The following is a 20,449-nucleotide window of genomic DNA, read 5'->3' on the forward strand; positions in this document are numbered from 1 at the left end:
ACAACCATATCTGGGAACATTAATGTAAAGGTTCTAGGACAAGATGCTGAAAATGTTCAGGTGTGTTTTTAGTGTAAGATTTTTCTGATTTCAACTCGTACTATCAAAGTGAGATATGCACACATGCATTCCCTGTATATACAAATGATTTAGAGATTTTTACATACACTGTATTATTAATGAGAAACAGCCTTTTTTCACCACTGCCTGAAATTAAACTCTTCCTGTTTTAGGTTATATAGAATTACCAAAATCCTTAATGTATTTTTTATTATTTCTATTTGAACAATGAAGAGAGACTTTTGCTGGGATTTCTTTTATTTCCACTTCAAATTCAGATGGTTAGATTAATTTACCTTTGACCAATTTGGGAAAGTCCTTATGACTAATTAACGTAATCGGAAGCTTTTCAAGAAAACAACTGTGTAAATTGGAGATAACCTGGGGACGTGTTTTGAGACAACAAACAGTGCTTTATTGTGTGAAAGCATGAGAAATTCAAAATAAATCATGGGAAAAAATCAGGGAGAGAATTGTAGACCTCCAAAAAGGGCGGTTCATCTTCGGGTCCAATTTTAGGATGCCTGAAGGCGCCTCATTCGTCTGCGGAAACAATTGCACGTAAGTATAAACAGCATGGGGTTGTCCAGCGGGACACCGGAGACAAGTTCTGTTTCCCAGAGATAAATGTGTTCCGTTGCAAAATGTGCGAAACAACCCGCAAACAAACGGCAAAGAGATTGTGATGATGTGGGCTGAAGCTGGTAAGAGAGGGTCATTGTCCACAGTGAAACGAGTCCTGTGCTGACAGGGGCTGAAAGGCAACTTTATATGGAAGAAACCATCGCTACAAAAGCAACATATTAGACAAATTACAGTTTTTAAATGCACTCACGGACAAACACACACAATGTTGCAGGCATGCCCTTTATTAAAACTAAACTGTTTTGTCATAATTGTCTTGAAATGTTGAAACCCTGACAAAACCATCCAAACTGAGATGTGCGGGGGTGTCTGCAAGAAGCATTGGTAAACTTCACAAAACAAATGGTATCGTGAGGAAAACGTTGTGTCAAAACGTCTCAAGACATCAGGCAGGAAGTTAAAGGCTTGGGTCAATGACCCCAAGCATCCCCCCAAATTAGTCACAGTGCAGCTTCTCAGACAACAAAATCAATGTTTTGGAGTGGTCATCAGGAAACCCTGCTCTCAGTCACGAAGGAAGTTTGTGGAAAGACCTAAACGGTTGTTGCAGAGCGAGGCAGCCTACAGACCTGACTCAGTTAGACTAGTTGTGTCTGGAGGAATGGGCCTGTTAAAAGGGAAACTGTATGAAAAACTTTTGAATTTCATCAGATCATCATCTGGGCGTTTCCATATTGTTACCAAATAGAAATAATTTGCTAAATCAAACTAGCCTGAAATGTGAAAGGTTTACAATGTCAGACAGTGAGCATAAAAAGGTTGTTAAGCATGCCAGCAAATGTTTATAAAACAGCTTGTGATTGATTTAAACTAGTTATGTGCACTAGAATATAAATGAGCATTGTCATTTATATTACATATTACTACATATTCCCCTAGTCAGGTTTAGCCTGAGAGAAATTAAAAGTGGAAGGAATGGCAATTATTCTGAATAAATTCAACAAGTAAGTTTTAGAAGAAATGTTTGAAACACACTTCATGGTTTACAGTTAGTAATTCAATGCTGTTAAATGCAATCACTTAAGCAAGATGACCTTTTATCATCATGAAATGAGCAAATTTATGATATTTACCAGTTGTAAATAAGGCCCTGCTATGAGCCCATGTGACCAGTTGCAAAGTAACAAATTAAACAAGAAATACATGATATTGATGTACCTTTTCTGAACGACTACTAGACGCTGTGGAAACTAAACTAAGACGTTTGATCAGTTTCAATTCTGCCCTCAGAAATGCTCAAAAGGAACCAAGAAATGCTCTACAGCACATAAATTACCTGGAGAAGCATATGCTCTAAATGTGTATGAAATATAAATCTGAAGGGCAAAAACAGTGCAAAGAAAATCTAAAGAATGTTTATAGTTGCTTAAACTTAGAGATAGCAGACACGTCTAGCTAACTAAACATTTAGTATATATGTAGTATTTTGTCCTATTTTAAGTCTTCTCACAGATACACATATTTGAACATGCTAAATTAAACCACCGTATACGTTAATGAATTTCCTTCTCCTCGTTATGTGAACCAGGATGCAAATGAGAGTCAGTTTGTCCAGAGCCACAACAAGAGAAAAAGTTTTTTGGCATCTCCGATGATAATCTGCTCCATCCCGTCCGGTCCTGTCAGAGTTGACCGCAGCTGCGAGTGAACATTTTGAACCCATTTTGCTGAATTCAAATGTGCACCAGATTGCACCGTGCTCTGGTTGAAACTTCACTTTGCAGCCCATTTAGTTCACATATTGGATACAATGGTGTTTTGTTCTACTCTCTGTTATCACAGGGTGCAGGGCTGTTTCCAGACAGGAGGTTTATGTCCTCTGTTTGGCTGAATTAAATAGAGTTGACAACAAGCATTGTACCATGGCAAGCTCAGCTCCGTTGTAGCTGATTAAATGCCTGAACCAAGGCCTCGCATGATCGCCGGACCAAGGCAACCGCGGGAAGCTTTAGACGACTCTCGGCCCGCTCAGTGCGCCGGCCCCCCTGTGCTGGACGTGTGCGACAGGCTCCTCATACTGCTGCCGTTCTTGATGACATAAGTGGAGGAGCCGCTCTTGTGCCTGCACTGCCGATCGCAGCGGCAGGAAGTGTCCGCCAGGTAGCGTCCGCAGCAGCAGAAGAAGCTCTGCATCAGGTCGTGAAACAGGTGACCGGCAAAGAACATGTAGATCCAGGGGTTGCAGCAGCTGTTGAGGCTGGCGAGCAACATGGAGATGATGAAGGCCATGTCTGTGGAGAGAGAGAGAGAGACAAAAATATCATCTTAGTTAATTCAAAAATGAAAGCATCTGAAAGAATAGACCTAAACATTTTTTAAAATAATCCAAATCAAAACAGAATCAACAACACCGATACATGCGTGGCCAATGTACAATGTATTAAAGGCAATAAATAACAGTCTGGAAACCACGCGGCAATTAAAGGGTATTAACGTGGAACTAACAGGGTACCTGTGGGGGGTACTTATAAAAGTATGCGTTTCAGCCAGTAACTCGACAGATTAAAAATTTGGGACACCTCATTTAATATTCAGGTCCTCTTAAGGGATGTTCCCGTTGATGTCTAATCTGATTATCTTTTTAACTGTGAAAAAGAGAATAATGAAACTGTGCCCAAATTGAAAGCGATTTGATCCACACCTTGTACCTTTAGCTGAAAACCCTTTGGTGAGATGCTTCTTGTGAGCTGCTCCCACTCATTGGTCTGATGAAAGCTGTGAGATGCTGCAGAGGTTTCATGCATGTACAACCAGGTTCAAGTCGCTCTAAAGCCCGTCCTCGGGGGGCCGGTGTCCTGCAACTTTTAGTTGTGTCTCTGCTTCAACACACCTGACTCCAATAGGAGCTCATGAGCAGAGCTCTGCAGAGCTGGTCTGCATGCTAGTGAGGTTATTTAGCCATTTAATTCAGGTGTGTAGAGCAAAGGACACATGTAAAAGTTGCAGGACACTGGCCCTCGAGGATTTGAGTTTGAGACCACCGCAAGCATATCAATGAGATCCAGATCTGGGCTTTGACTCAGCCAAGGACTTTACGTTTCTTAGTTTTCCTGGATTTACTGATGTGTTTAGAATCGTTGTCATGCTGCAGGTTCCTGTTCTGGTTTCTTATGATTCTTATGATGGTCTTAAATGTAGCAGAACTCATGGTGGATGAGCTGGCCAGGTCCGACTGTGGCAAAACCTCTCTCTTTAAGAAAAACATATTTTCTTAAAGAGCAACAACCTTCTCTTTGCCTCCACCTCCAGTGGAAGTTCAACTTGTGTACTCTGCTTTTTGATATCAACAGCACCTATGGCCTGCTGTAGGTCCCTGAGGACATTTTAGAGTTCTCTGAGACTTCCTTTTGAATCTTGTGTGGATAGCCAGACCTGGGCATGCAGCCATTTGTTTTGAACACCTCTCAGTTGTAGACTACTCTCCAAATAATGAATTGGCTGATTTAAATTTATTTTGAGACTTCTTTTCCAAACTCTACGCTGCCACAGCCTTCAATCTGAAGGCAAGGCAAGATTATTTATTTGGCATATTTTGGCAACATGACAACTTAAAGTGCTCTATATGATGGAAACCTAAAAAAAAAGAAAACGCATTAGAAAGTACATCACAGTGGCTTAATAAAGATTGGCAAAGGAGAGCTGAACTACCGACTGAAATTAATGATGTTTCAGTTAATGGTTTGAATAGAACAGTCACAGCAACTCTAAACATATGTGTTTATAACATTGTTTCAGAAGAACCCAGGGATTCAGCATTGTTTCCTTAGTGGAGAAAAAAAGAATGCTGCTTTCTCATGTTTAGTTCTAGTTATGGGGATGACGGATAGACCAGTAGACCTGAGTGGTCTGGAAGGTTGATCAAACTTTTTTATTTTTGTGCTGACCCATTTAATGATTTATAAACCAACAAAATATTTTCAAGCTTCTGTGCTTTTTTGTGTCATCTCCATTGTTGCTTCATGCATGCTCAGTGTGAGGGATTGCTGCAAGCCATGGACAATGCAGACAACTAGAATGTTAGAATGTCCTAAAAACGTTCTTCAGGTGATAGAAGGCTGACTTTGGCTGGTTTAGGGCACGGGGCTGTGATATAGGGGTTGTGTGGAGGAAATATGACCTCAGACAGCTCTTGGTATTATCGGAATGGTCTTCACTCTCATTTCAGCTGTCCGGAGCACACAGGTCATTGGGCAAACCCTGCCCAATGACCTGTGTGCAATCTCTCCAGGGTAAACCCTGGAGAGATTGCCATTCTGTCACAGGGCAACACAGAGACACACAGTGCAACCAACCATGGACACACTTTCTGACAGAACAAAGGTCACAAAACAGTGTTTATATGGAACAGTCTACTCTACACTGACAGGTTAAGTTAATCATATATCTAGTTACTCATTTTGTAACCCACACAAGTGCTAATGCAGCTCTTTTAGCTAAATATAGGACATTTCTATTCTATTCCATTCTATTCTAATGATCCAAACAAAACCTAAATGTGGCAAGGGTTTTCTTGTAAGCTGCCAAAAATCTGTTCAATGGCTCATATCATTATACACACTGCACAGACTCTTAAGTCTCTTCTTAAGAGCTATCTTTTTTGGCTTTTACCTTAAGTAGAGCATGGAATCTCAAGAGAGTTTATGCATCATGCTGTACTTTAATTAGGTTTTATTTGATTTACGTATGTTATATTATGCCAGACTGTGTTTACTGCATTTTAGGATCTTATCTGTTTTACTGTTAAGTGCTTTTGTTAAACTTTACTGTTTTTAAATCCATCCATTATTTATACCCACTTATCCGTGCAAGGTCGTAGGGGGCTGTTGCCTATCAGTGGTTATTTGTTATTGGTACACCCTGGACAGGTCACTAGCCCATCTCAGGGTAACACAGAGACACACAGGACAGACAATCATGGAGCCACACACTCACACCTAAGGGCAATTTAGAGACCAATTAACCTAACAGTCCTGTTTTTGGACTGTGGGAGGAAACTAACCTGGCCAGCCAGATGGACTTATATGACACGTAAGTCAGTCTGGTAAGGCTCCAAACAGACCGAACCAATCACAGTGCAGGAGGCGGGACTTTAAAATGCGTTACTCTCAGCGTGAGAATTACCCACAATGCAGCAGTGCATTTCTGCGACCATAACAGTCACGGTACATAAGGACATTTTTGTTGCTTGGAGCCTTGGAAAATTAAGAAAAATACACGAGTACTCAACGTATCCTCAGATTTGTTTTAGACAAAAGCAGCAAAAAATCATTCACCGGAGAGTTTGTTCGATGACATGACGTGCTTCGCGGACTACAATGACAAAAAACGAACACGCCATTTGGAGTTGCGGGTTCTACCAGCTCCTTTCCAGACTGACACACGGTTTATACATCATAAGTCAGTCTGGCTGGCCAGACAGGCTCCAGTATTGTGCAAACTGATATAAAAAAAAATCTAAATGTTCAATTATTTTATAAAAACAGCGTTTCATGTGGTCTTATTTTTTGTAGAACGGGTGGTTCCTGCATCAAATGTTCCCTGGATTACCATCTCCTTCTGTGCACCACCATCATCATTAACATCATTACAGGAAATAGTGGGAATGACGCTGATGAGAGCAATCAGTGCTGTCCCACAGTTGTAATAAATAACAAGCTTAACACCTTGCAGATTTTTTTAATATGCTTTTTTAAAGAAAATCGGCAAAATATGATCCAGGCTTATGTAATAATATAGAAACAGATTTAAAGCTTCATAAACGTATTTTTTTTTTTTTTTTTGGAAGGAGCTGTAAAAATTTACTTTTTTTCTTTTTCATTTATCAAATAGCAAGCAGGAGAACTTTCCCAACACAGGGGACACGTTGTGTGACTGATACGATCTATGCACACACAGGTGGAAATGTGTTGGCTAAAGAAGTAAGCTCTTCCTCTGCGTTTGCCTCTAGAGATCTGGTGTTGGAGACATTTCAGGTGATTCATGTGCAAAGTGTGAACAGATCTGCTCTAGCCTGGAGAAGAGAAATACCGCATTGGAAATTATGACATTAGAATCACTTGTTTTGAGACCGGCTGCTGGTCAAATCTCATGGCTCACTTAGATTAAAAATAATTAAAGGCAAATATTCCACTTGCACAGAGAGACTATGGAGCCTACTGGGAAATAGATGTTCCGCATGTCAAAAATCTTAGTATTGGCTATTAACAATTATCCCTACTTACAAGATAACTATGGGAACTGGGCTGTATCGTGCAGTTACTGCAGTTACCTCATAATACAAACATACCAATACCAGGTTGAAACATGGATGCTTTTCTTCAGCAGAGACAAGGAATTTGTCAGGGTGTTTACAAGGTAGGACAGTGTAGGGGGTGGGGAATGGCAATAAAAATTCACATGTTGTGGTTATGGTAAGCATAATAACTACATATTGAAAATAAAACGGTTTAGAGCCTGTTATCATATGCAAATAATACAAGAATAGTTGCTCAAGAAAAAGATAGACATCTCTTGAGTAGTGAAAAAAAAGGTACCTAGGCTACAGGTGATACTTTAACAAAGTCGTGAGTTGATGAATGGGAAAAAAAGTTGGCAATGTTAAAAAAAACCCTTGCAAAAATAATTTTTTTTTTTTTTTACTGTTGTAAACAACAAAAGTAGCAAGGCATCATTTCACATGCAGTTTTTCATTAAAGCAACAGTAAATCTCTTTGAACAAATGAAAAACATGACAAATGGATCCCACGCTCAGCCTGTTACATCTGTCCTAATTCAAAAATGATTTACTCTGAACAGAAACATTAAACTCTGTTAATCTAAAATAATTTGCAGAGGTTCAGCAGACCTTGAGGATCTCTGCTTTTAATTAGCTCCTTCTAATGAATCTTCCTCAGGAAAATAAAACTTGTCATGGTCACATTGTTGTTTCCTCTGGAAAGTCAGACATTTATGATGTTTTTAGGGGTTTTCATTAAACAAATATATGTGAAAACAGAACCAAAAATAAGTCTTATTCTAAAAGCAATTTATAGGATGTTTCATTTAACACTCCCCATTGTTGCATTTTATTCATTGTGCTTCATTTGTTTTCTCATTTTAACCTCACTTAAAATCTATTGTCTTCATTAATTCTCCTCCTTGATAGGTAAAACAGAGTTATCTTGTGTGGAAATAAATGTACCATTGTTGATACAAAATTAGTTCTCATCTTATGTAATGCAACTGTTTTCAAAACATTGATATTGAGAATTTATTTTGAAAACAAAGAGAAACACACTGACAAATTCTGTATTATTGTTAATTTCCACATGGGGGGGCAGCACAAAGTATTTGTGCTCATGGCTCCCAAATGGCTAGCATCTTCATCTTACCGAGCTGTTTGTGCAGCAGCAGGTTCCCTGCTGAAAGCGCCAATGCCAGCTGAGTCCGACCTTCGTTTTCTTGTGCTATTCAGAGTTATCATTCAATTCTGCTCTAGTTTGGGTCCTTTTTGAGCCCTCTTGGAGCCAGGTAAACATCACAGCCCAGAACATTTTCCTCCGCTTCTCCTCTCTCATGCAAAGCACCTACATCCACTTGAACATATGGCAAGCGTTGTGCGCCAAGGAATCACTTATGAAGTGATTTAAAAAATAACAACAAATGAATAGGCTACAAGCTGTAAACTGTGAAGATGTCAGCGGGGGGCGGGATGCAGGTAGAAGTCCTGGTATGCGGCGCATGCTAGAAAAAAGTCCTGGTACGGAAGAGGCGTACCGGTCCACATCAGCCCACTTAAAGCACTGGTTGTTACTTAACAAAGGGCTCAAAGGGTGCAGATACTATTGCAAAGCACTGCAGGGCTGAGATTCTTTTGTTGGTATTTTTAGTCTTGTTTGACTTTTATTCATACAGGTTGTGTCATTGAGATGCCACATATTTATAGGAGACCTGTTTTGATAAAACAAAAAACAGCAACAAAAAAAGTTAAAAGACAGTAACAACAGTAAAAATAATATATATATATATATATATATATATATATATATATATATATATAGATATATATATATATATATATATATATATAAAAATCATATATATATATATATATATATATATATATATATATATATATATATATATATATATATATATATATATATATATATATATGATTTTTTTTTTTAGCTTTTAGCTAGATGAAATATATGTAAATATGTTAGCCTGTAAGGTAAGATTTGATGGGACGGACATGTGTACAATGAGGGGGCTCTCAGTAAAACCAGGTAGTTTTTAGGTCCATTTGATATATTTCCCCTCTTATAGGGACTGCAATTGCTTTTAATTTACAAATGCATGAGCTCCCGAAATAGACATCCCCCAAAACATTCGGGATTAATAAAAACATGACAGGTTAATAGACGCCGAATAGAAGCTCGTCAAGCTGACACAGAGATGAGAAATGGGTTTTTACAAGAGGCTGCCCTGTAGGGTAAAAAATGCACCTTATTTTCCCATCCACTCAACCGATTACATTTATAGCCGCAAAGCAGATTGAGGCAGAAAGTAGCTCAAACAGTGGGAAGTGGAAGACTTCCAAGCATTTTTCCTCCTTCTCTAAATCGTTAATGAGTGTGGAAGATTTAGTACTTATTGTCTTCTTGACTCCTCAAGTGCTGAGCAGCTTTTTCCCTGCTAGACTGACTCCCTGCAGGAATGGGTTTTCTGCTCAGAGCTGTGCTTTGTGCAGTGTTTAAAAAATGACCCTAAACTATGAGATGTGTTTGTTTAAGGAATAAATCAGCCTGTCCAGAGCTGAAAGACTTTGGTGCAGAATGTCACAAAAATATGGAATGCAGTTATTTTTGCAGTTAAGCGCAAACCTTTTTGTTCTTATTTTAACTTCTCGGATTTGAGTAACAAAACAAAAAAACATTATTATTGGCTCTTTTTTTCTTTCTCATCTTGATGCCTTTAACAACAACTTGGTAAAGTACAGAGGGGAATATGTTTAAGTTAACAAAAAAAGAATTAAAACAATCATTCAAGTAAGTAAAAAATGCTATTTTTCTCTCTCCACAAATTTTGTTTCACGTTATGAGGATTTTACTGACATCCCATATTGAAAGTTACTTTTTTTCAGAATTGGATCAAATTTATTTCGCTACAAACGTTCCACGTCCAGCTTCTCAGGAAAGATCTGTGAAACTTCAAAGAATCTGCAGTAAATCTGAAAGTACAGGCTCAGTTAATCATACTTCTACACTGAGATGTGGACAAAGACCTCATTTTAAAATGTCATAAGGAAAAATCTCATAAACTTTATTCATAGTGGGTGAGTTATATTTAATACACCCATCCATTGTCAATACCCACTTGTCTTTGTAGGGTCACAGTCACAGGGTGGCTGGTGCTTATCCCAGGTGAGAGGCAGGGTACACCCTTGACAGGCTGCCAGTACATCACAGGATAGCACAGATCCACAAGACATGCAATCATGCATGCACATACTTATACTAAAGGCAATTTAAAGAGGGCAATTAACCTAACAGTTGTGTTTTAGATCTGTGGGAGGAAGCTTGAGTATCCAGAGAGAACCCATGCATGCAGAGGGAGAAAGTATAAAATCTATACAGAAAGCTCCATTGAACAGGATTTGAACCTAGGACATTCATGTTGCAACAGAGCTAGCAAGTGCTCCACCATGCAGCCCACAATTACATATAATGTAGATTGAATGTTAACTATGAACGTCCAATAATAAAAGAAATCCTGAAAGATCTGGTATCTGCCCACCGAGGGTCTGTACTCTAGGATGGACATGCAAGCTGGAGGTACAGTGAAACAGATAGATGATGAAGAGCTCACTTGGTCTGTTGACCAGAGAGAAGGGGTGTTTCCATCACTACCTCTTAATAATATTGAAGTTTTGCAGAAGAGAGATTGTCCTTGTATAATAGCACATGGTTATGGTATAATTCTTTTTGAATAGCGTTCCATTTGGCATCCCTTGGATTTCAGCTGAGGCAGATGAGCAGACAGCCGGGGAACAGAATGGCTGAAGGAGTAGGTCCAGGGTTTTATTGTGCAAGTGTATCCAGTAGTAAGTAGAAGATGAGTTAATATGGGAAAACAGTTAATCTGGGGCTAAGAGGTTGGTGGTAGGAAGACTGTCAGTACATGATGTACGGGATGTTAGATTAACGTTTTTTAAAATGATTTTAAATGTCACAAAGATGTTATGTAGTGACAAAATGATATTGAATAAGATAGTCAGAGATGGGGGGGGTCAGTGGCAAAACAGTTAAAGAGAATAACACCAAAACATCAGATCAAGTCCTAAATATGTCCTTTACAGTGGTTCGGAATGTTGATGTACTCTTGGAGACCAAAACTTCCCAGGCATGAAGTGAAATCTTGAATAGCAGAACAATTTATATTGTCCATTGTTATGTTTATGTCACCTAGCCAAGCAATGTTAGGAGAACGTGAGCAGAGATGGCTGAGCAGTTTAGAAAAGAAAATCCTTGTTGGGCTTGGAAAAGCGATAAACAGAGACCAGTAGAGCTAGAGTCAAACCACTTATTTCTGTCCAGATTGTCGATGACTGGACAGATTGGCCAACAACTAGCTGCAGCTAGGGGGACAGTAGAAGTGGCCTTATATGCTGAACCTGACAAAACAAACAGTCAAACTCTTTTCACAGATTGTTTTGAGTTGGATGCACAATAAGAAGAATTGCAGGAGAGACAAGAACCCAGTTAAAAAGCCGGTCAAAATGTAGATACTCAGAAAAAGAGTAGAAAAAGCAGCAACACAGCGGGAGTAAAATCAACCTACTTTCGCTCAAAATTAGAACTTCTGATGACTAATATGCATGCATATCTTTCAAGATGAAGAAGAATTAAACACTAATTGTATTTAGGTATATCATTAGAGTACTTGGAGAGAACCCACGCATGCACATGGAGAACATGCAAACTTCATGCAGAAAGACCCCAGGACCTCCTTGCTGCAAGGCAACAGTACTACCAACTGTGCCACTGTGCATTTTTTAAAATGTACTATTGCGCTGCACAGACAGCTGATTGGTATTTCCCCACGTTGATACCCATCAAAAGCCTCAGCACTGATCTGTAAACATTTCTCTGGCTTGTTAAGATTAAACGTCTTAAAGTATAAATTCCGTTTGAGAGTCATTCCTTTAAAGGAAGTTTTATGTAAAGCGTGATCGTTACTGGGGTAAAAGAGCCGGAGGAGGGATGCCTGGGCATTTATATGCTGACAGGGTGCGGCAGCTTTTACAAGAGGGATTGTGACATGTTTAGCTTCTCATCAAGCTGATGTTTCACTGCTTCCTCCCTACTGGTGCTAAACTGAAGGGACGATTCAGTTTTCTTATGAGTCTGGACTGCATTTGTTCATCTGGGGATTAAAATCCAAAATAAAAACTTGAGATAATTATACACTAAACACAGGTTCTTAAAACATATTTTGAGATGAATGCAACATTTATTCAGTTTGATGCCTTTTTGGCATTAGAATAAACCCCAGAATTAGATAAATGGATCATTGATATTGAAAGAAAGAAAGAAAGAAAGAAAGAAAGAAAGAAAGAAAGAAAGAAAGAAAGAAAGAAAGAAAGAAAGAAAGAAAGATTTGATTTTTAACACCACATTTATTTTTCAATAACAATACATTTTAGCATAGCTCAATTCAACTTTCACACAAATATTGGACTGAAAACTAGCTCCTCATCAACCACAGAACATACAACATTATTAAAACACCACAAAGACACAAAATCAATTAAGTTATTCATCATTGAAAAAAACATAAATTCTGCTTTTACTCTACTTTTTACCAACAAAATAAATATCTTATCCACTCTTTCCCCCTGACCACCATTGATTTTATTTTTCCTATTAACATAGATGGATAATTTTGCTTGTCCAACGAGAAAATTTAACAAATTCCACTTACTCGACTCCTTTTTAGTGTAACCAGCACCAAAAATAAAAGCTACTTCAGACCAATAAACACCACATTTTTTAAAAACATCCTCTAATAACATAAACAATGGTGAGAGTCTTTTACACTCGAGAAACATATGAAAAACAGTTTCTATCTCTTCACAAAAAGGACATAATTCACTCATATCTTCCTGAATTTAACTACAAAACTGTTTACACCTACAGCACCGTGCAAAATCCTCCACTGAAGGTCTCCCACCCTCTTACTCAAGGGGGCCTTATAAAAAACTCTCCAGATTGGTTTCTGACTATCTCCGACTTTAAACTTGACTCTCCAAACCGTATCAGTTCTTCCACTTAAATGTTTCTTTTTCAACCCTTGAACAACTAATCTATACAAACATTTTCCATTCAACATACAGAAATTAAAGTCTCTTTGAGTGATCAAAAGAGGACCCGTTAAATCCGAGAAATCAATGTTCAGTCCCATTTCTGGAAACGGATCTGTAGAATTTGGGAATTCCTCTCCATTACTCAAGTCCTCCAGTAACTGTTTTTCATCCAGCGTCAGCTTTCCAAGCCACTGGTCCAAAATAGTTCTCATAACTCGGATCGATTTTAAACCAAGTAGATAAGCTGTCGCTTCTGTGTTTTTAAGTCCTGGTCCAGCCGTCTTCACAATGTGTCCAAATTTTACAACTTTATTTTGAAGCAGTCTACTTGACACTCCGACTCCATCTTCTAGCGCCAAACGAGCTTCGAAAATTAAAGGTTCCTCTAGAAGCCAAAACAAGGATGCAGTTGGTTCAAGTCTTTTCCATTCAAAAATTGTCCAAGCTCTAAACAAACTTTTATAAAACATTGGCATTTCATACAAAAATAATGACTTACAATTTAACAAAAACAAAGAAGCATCTAAACCAAAATTTCCAATTCTCCTCAGAATAATACTTGTTATTGGCTTCCACAAAACATCCTCCTCCCTTCCCATTAGATATTTTTGAATAATAACTGCAACCTGAACGCAGCAGGTTCTGCTTTCCAGGTGAATTAAACCTTGTCCACCCTCCTCCTTAGGTAAAAAAAGCACGGCTTGGGACACCCAATGTTTATCATCCCAAAAGAACTTAATCATACAAGACTGAATTTTGTTCAGCAATCCAGCAGGCGGTTCTAAACATGCTAACTTGTGCCACAATAAAGAAGCAATTAAATTATTTAAAATTAGCACTCTTCCTCTATAAGAAATCTGCCGTAGCAGCCATCTCCATTTTGCTAACCTTTCTTCCACTTTTTCCATCACTCCCTCCCAGTTCATTTTTTCTGTATCTTCATCCCCCAAATGTACCCCAAGGTACTTCAGACCCCCTCTTCTCCATTTTAAACCACCCTGGAAGACGAGGAAGCCCACCAAGCCAGCTTCCTATTGCTAGAGCCTCACTTTTAGCCCAGTTGACACGAGCAGCGGACAACTTACAAAATGATTTAACAATTCTACTTAAACTATTCACTTCTTCTTGATTTTTTAACCATGATAATGACATCATCAGCATACGCGGATAAAATAAAAGACACATTACAACTTGGAAACACCAGCCCCTCAATGTTAAATCTAATTTTTCTTAACAGTGGTTCAATAGACAGAGCGTATAACATTCCAGACAAGGAACAACCTTGTCGAACACCTCTTGTGACTTTAAACGGCTTACATAAGCAACCATTAATTTTCAGTACACTCTCAATGTTTTCGTATAAAACCATAGTCTTGGCAATAAAGCCGAAGTCGAGACCGAACCTTTCCAACACTTTCCATAGGTATCGGTGCTCGACTCTGTCAAAAGCCTTTTCCTGGTCTAAAGAAACTAAACCAGCATTATGTCCCAAAGAACTGGAGACGTCCAAAATATCCCTAACAAGGGAAACATTATCAATCATTGATCTGCCAGGGACACAGTAAGTTTGTGTTTGATGAACCACCTCATCCATCACCTTCTTCAATCTGTTTGCCAGCACCTTTGACAATAACTTATAGTCCGTACACAACAGAGAAACAGGTCGCCAGTTTTTAATTTCCTGAAGATCGCCTTTCTTTGGTAGCAGTGTAAGAACTGCTCTTCTGCAGCTCTGGGGTAAAGAACCTTCAGCAAAGCTTTCTTCAAAGACCTCCAAAAGATCGATACAGAGGACAGACCAGAACGCTCTGTAGAATTCACTAGGAAGTCCATCGATGCCTGGTGCTTTCCCTCCTTCCATACTCTGCAGGGCAGCATAATCTCCTCCAGCGTCATGGGTCCTCCCAACTCCTTAGCAACATCTTCAGAGACCCTTGGGAGATCGCTGCAAAAGTCATTGAAATTATCGTCGTCTTCAACGTATTCAGAGCTGTAGAGATCCGCATAGAACTCTGCAGCTCTCTTCCTGATGTCACCATCCGTAGTCAGAAGAATATCCTCAGACGACTTCAGACCATGCATAAACTTACACTGTCCTTGCTTTTTTTCCAAAGAGAAGAAAAACTTTGTCGGTGCGTCCATTAAGGCGACTTTCTGAAATCTGCATCGAACCATTGCTCCTTGGGTTCTCGAGCCCAGCAAATCTGCCAAAGCGGCCTTTTTCAAATTGAGGTTCTCCAAATCACCTCGATTTCCTGTGGAGTGTGCAGAAACCTGCAACTCCACTATCTCAATCTCCAGATCTCTAATAGACTTGGCTAAATCTGACGAAACATTGACAGTGTACTGTTGACACAATTCTTTAATTTCAATTTTCCCCCGATCCCACCACTGTCTTAAAGACGCAAATCATCTTTTCTAGTTTTATGCATTTTCCAAAAAGAAACAAACACATCTTTAAAATTTGCATCTAACAACAAAGCAGTATTAAAATGCCAATACGCTGATTTATGTTTAATATTGGCAATAAATGCACTGCAAGAAACCAAAGCATGGTCTGAAAAACTTACAGGATGGATACTACAATTTGAAAAATTCCAAAATTATGTCTGAAACTATATATCCTGTCTAACCTAGCTGCAGAAAAAGAAGCGTCTGTATTTCTAGCCCCATGTATACTGTATTTCATGACCATGCATTTCTCTCCAAATATCAACCAATGAAAATAAATCAACCAAATGCTTTAAATATATTGTTGAGGCTGGATGCGGCTCAAAATGATTCCTGTCCAACTGATCGTTCTCTGTACAGTTAAAATCTCCACCCAAAAAAAGAAAATCACCCGTATCGCACTTAGACAATACATCTTCAATTTCATGTAACAAATGAATTCTCCCTACTCTTGTATTAGGGGCATAAACATTTACAAAAACAATATTAAAACACTCATATTTTGCTTTCACCACCATTAATCTACCCTTGACTACTTCCTCAAAATGATAAGACACTGGAAGAAAATTCTTCGAAAACAAAATTGCAACTCCCCCACTGGCTTGGTTTAAATGGCTCAAAATGATTTCTCCTCCCCACTCCCTCCTCCAATCTACTTCATTTAAAAAGTCACTATGTGTTTCTTGTACCATTAACACATTTATATGTTTTAAATTCATTAACTCAAAAACACTAATTCTCTTCTTGACATCTCTGGCTCCATTTAAATTTAATGTGGAAACTCTGAAATGACTCATTTCTGCCAGAGATGAAAGAAAAAACACTAAAAAAAAACACAGACATTTAAACCTCAAATTCATCATTGTTGTTGAATTCTTGCTTGATTTTTCCAATCAATTTTTTTAACCGGTAGACTTCTTTATCACTATATCCTCCTTTTCTCTTGTTTTTCAACTGAGATCCCACATGCATGAAGAAAAGTTTCTTGTCAGGAAAAAAATCCTCTACTTTCACATTCTTCATATTCTTAGTTACTTTTAAAAACTTCTTAACCTCTAATACACCATAACCTTTCTTTCGTTGAGCTGGTGTTAGGGATCTGCTAGATGAGGCTAAACTGTCTTCTGTCCAGCCTTCATCTTCACCGTCCCCCTCCTCTTCCTCATCCAAATTACTTTCTGATTCCAGAATTTTTCCTGAACATTCCAATTCTGTATCTCTGTCATCATTTTCAATTTGAGAAACAATAGAGCCTTCAGAAAATTTCCTTTTTTTGGCAATTTCCCAACCATCTTCCTCTATAGTCTGACTAAAACCCTCAACCTCAGTGTCTGTTTTCTCAATAAAAGACTTTAGCAAACTCTGACTCTGTCCCTCCTCACTGCTGTTTTCTTGCTTTTCTTGTGAATCATTTACCGTTTGACTTTCCAAGGTCTGTTCTCCATCCTCTAACACATATATCTCCTGCACTTCTCTTTCACTGCGGACATTTTTCTCAGATATTTGCCCTTCTGTTTTTTTTGCTCAGCATTCCTCAAATCTGAACCTTCAGTTTGATTCGTCAAATTTTCGCCTTCTTTATTCTGATTTTGAGAATCATCAGGGGAAGAGTTTTTCCTCGGACACGCTCGAACTAAGTGGACCACTTTCACCACAACCGAAACACACCAAAAGTACCTGAGTTTACGTAAATGGCATAATCAAAACCATCTACTCGCACATTGAGAACAAAATTCAGATCTTCATCCTTTTTATTCAAGATCATTAGAACCTGTCTCCTGTGTGAAACCACGTGTTTTAACTGCGGTGATTTGCAAACCCGATGGTAATTTCCTGATTGCAGAAAACAATTTTCCCATGACGCGACAACTCTCGTCACTAACAATCATCACTAATGAAGGGAGGAATATTCGCAATCGAGACTTTTTTAGCTGGAGTACTCAATGGAGAAACAGACAAAAAACGTCATTGACAACAATGCCTTTTTCGATCACTTTGTTTGCTTTCTCCACGCTATCAACAAAAATAACCACAGCACTATTCATTCCGAGCAGCGGATTTAATGCTGCTACAGCCTACAACTTCTCCCACCGCTAAACTACATTCCTCCCACTGTCATAGTGGGACTACTGGGCATGATTTCAACCCATGTTGTCTTGTTAATTTGGTCAAATCCAATCTCCGGCTTTCAAGCCAAAAGGCCAAAAAATGCCGGAACAACCCACAAAAAAGTAACTAAATACCCTCAACTTTCACTCCACACACCAATATTTAAAGAACAATACCCATACATTTACCAAAAGAGGCGAAAAAAAGCAAAGTTAGAGGTTCTCAATCTCTCAGTCCACTCACCACACGCTCCACATGCTCCACCCCACAACTCCCAGCATGCAATGGGAAAGAAAGAAAGAAAGAAAGAAAGAAGAAGAAAGACGTAAAAAAATTACTGGTTTTCTCAAAAATATTATCAAAAACCTCATCTTGTAATGGAAACCCAACATCATATATCATCACATAATTTGATCTTGATGTATTTTTACACTGCAGCTGCCAACCCAAGTAGTGTTTGGCACAACGGTTGTAATGTTCATAATAAGAAAAAAGGAAAAAAGAGGTAATACTACGTCTGTAGTCCCTTGAGAAACCCTGGATTGTTTTGATAACGTGCAGATCGAGGAAACTAACATACGCTTGTTTTGGGGTAATGCAGTAATTGATGTGGTTTGGGAGCAAAAAAATAAAGCAGTCTCCATTCATGTTGCGGGCAAGCTTTGTTGCTTCTAAGTGTAATGATAAATCATAATCATAATCATAAAAATAAAGAGTTCTGAGTCTATTTAGAATGATCCTGTAGAGAAAACCAGATTGTAGTTAAGCTATTCAGCTTCTCATGAGGATACACAGCATATGATGTGTTTCTGAGAGTTATTCTCCAACCGGAAAAGATGAAATACTTTCAAACTTACAAGCAGTGAGGTTGTCTGTCCATACATCTTTCAAGATAGTCAAAAAGTCTTGTTGAGACAAAACGTATTATGGCAACTTTAAATTAGTTGCCATACACATTGCAGCAACAAAAGAGCAGCCAAAAAACTTTCACAACACAAAGGTGGAAGGAGCTCACACATCATTGTTCACATGTCAAATCGAACAAACAAAAGTTTGCGCACCAAATATTGCTAAAGGGTGATGATTTTTGTCCCCAATTTCTTTTTGTATCTTTTGTCCTTTATATGTTCTTTTCATTACGACAATATTAATTTTGTAGACCTCGTCCATTTGCATTATTTCTTTGGAAAATTTGCAAGCAAATTACTTTCAACATTTATTTGAACAACTAGGGAAACGACATTGGAAAAGAGAAAAAAATGTTTCATAAAAACTATTAATGTGAAACATGATTTGTTGGAACAATGGACTTTAACAGGATTTTGATGAACACCCCGGCATTTTGCTGAAACATTGAGTTTATAGACAACTGGCAAAGAGAGGCAAAGAAAGCTGACCTACAAGGAAGAGCATTTTTAAAAATGTCTCCCACTGTGTTGCTAATTACCAAGTTCAAACAATCATGACTGATATTCGAATATACTGTATTTAAAGTTGCATTGACAGCAGTCTGACTTTGGTGCAGCTGCACTAAAAGGGATCTAAAACAGAGGAACTTTGAAACTGTTTTAGATAGAAATCTGTAACTGAATGAGAACTTGTGCAACTTTTTGAACTGGTTCGTATTTAAAGGTCATGGAGCACATCTGTTTTGCTGCTCATGTCCTCTATTGCAGCAAACTAACCAGAAAAGGAGAAGAAAGTCTAAAAACCCCCCAACAACCTTTGAATGGATATTATATAAGCTATGACTTGAAACAGAACTGTTTGATGTACTGGATCCCAGTGGCCTTGGGGACTGATAAAGGTTATAATTGACATTCTCATTCATCTGGTTTCACTCCTGGGAAGTCTGGATTTAAACATCTTTGTGCGGTTCTCAAGAAAAAGAGGGAACATTCAGGGGTTCCAAGAGATTTTCTTGACAGTGACCTGCACATACATGAGGCATTTAGTTTTGAAATATTATCTGCTGAGAGTTATGGAAAAAAAAAAACATTTACAATGCCATGAATCATAAATATAGACAATGCTCTGCACTCACTCAGACAGTAGCAGGGGGATAAAGCTGTCAGCGTTTACATTCTGTCATTAATCTAGCCTACCTTAAGACTGGTGTGATTTTCTTCTATCTATTTGCATTTTTGGAAAGAAAATTGAAGAAAAAAAAACAGCAAAAAAACAGAACAATGAAATCTTACCTTCTCTTGGTGCAGCAGGATCCCACGCAGACCACATCTGGACAAAGAAAAAAGGAGTCCAACACAAAATGTAAGCCATGACCACCACGAATGTCATTTTCACCGTGCGGATCTTGGCTTTTGAAATAAGCCTGACGCTGCTCACGCGTGACAGTGGATGTGCGCCCTTGGACGGCCTCGGGGTAAGAGTCAAACAGTGGTCCCTCCTAGTTTTCATATTGACATTCTGCCATATTTTAAAAGCATATCAGTCCGTAGCAGATGCTTAATATCGCTACTGGAAGAATGTAAATGCTTAGACTCATCCACGTGATGTAGGCTTTGGCACCCCAGGGTTGCACGAAGTCCCCCCACAATCGTAAACACCATTACCGACGTCCCTGAGAGAAAAATGTAGGCTTGCGGGGTGCTGAAAACCAGACTGAGGGTCCAAGATGCGATCACACAGACGCGATCTTTCCCCTTGTGCACAGAGCGAAGCGGCTGACAGATCGCTAAACATCTATCGATGGACATCAGAACCAGCATGTAGGTGGAAGCGAACATCCCCACGACCTGCAGGTACTTCACCAGCCTGCAAAGGAAATCGGGTCCGTAAAAGCGAAAGGTTATGTCCCAAATGAGCTGCGGCAGGACC

General features: G+C 38.8%; 1 pseudogene; it reads right to left on the reverse strand.

The window, feature by feature from the left end:
* Positions 1-162: 162 nt before the first annotated feature.
* Positions 163-20,445, reverse strand: LOC118556335 (annotated as a pseudogene).
* Between the last annotated feature and the right edge of the window lie 4 nt (positions 20,446-20,449).

This window comes from Fundulus heteroclitus, unplaced genomic scaffold (assembly GCF_011125445.2).
Source record: "Fundulus heteroclitus isolate FHET01 unplaced genomic scaffold, MU-UCD_Fhet_4.1 scaffold_535, whole genome shotgun sequence".
Classification (NCBI taxonomy): Eukaryota; Metazoa; Chordata; class Actinopteri; order Cyprinodontiformes; family Fundulidae; genus Fundulus; species Fundulus heteroclitus.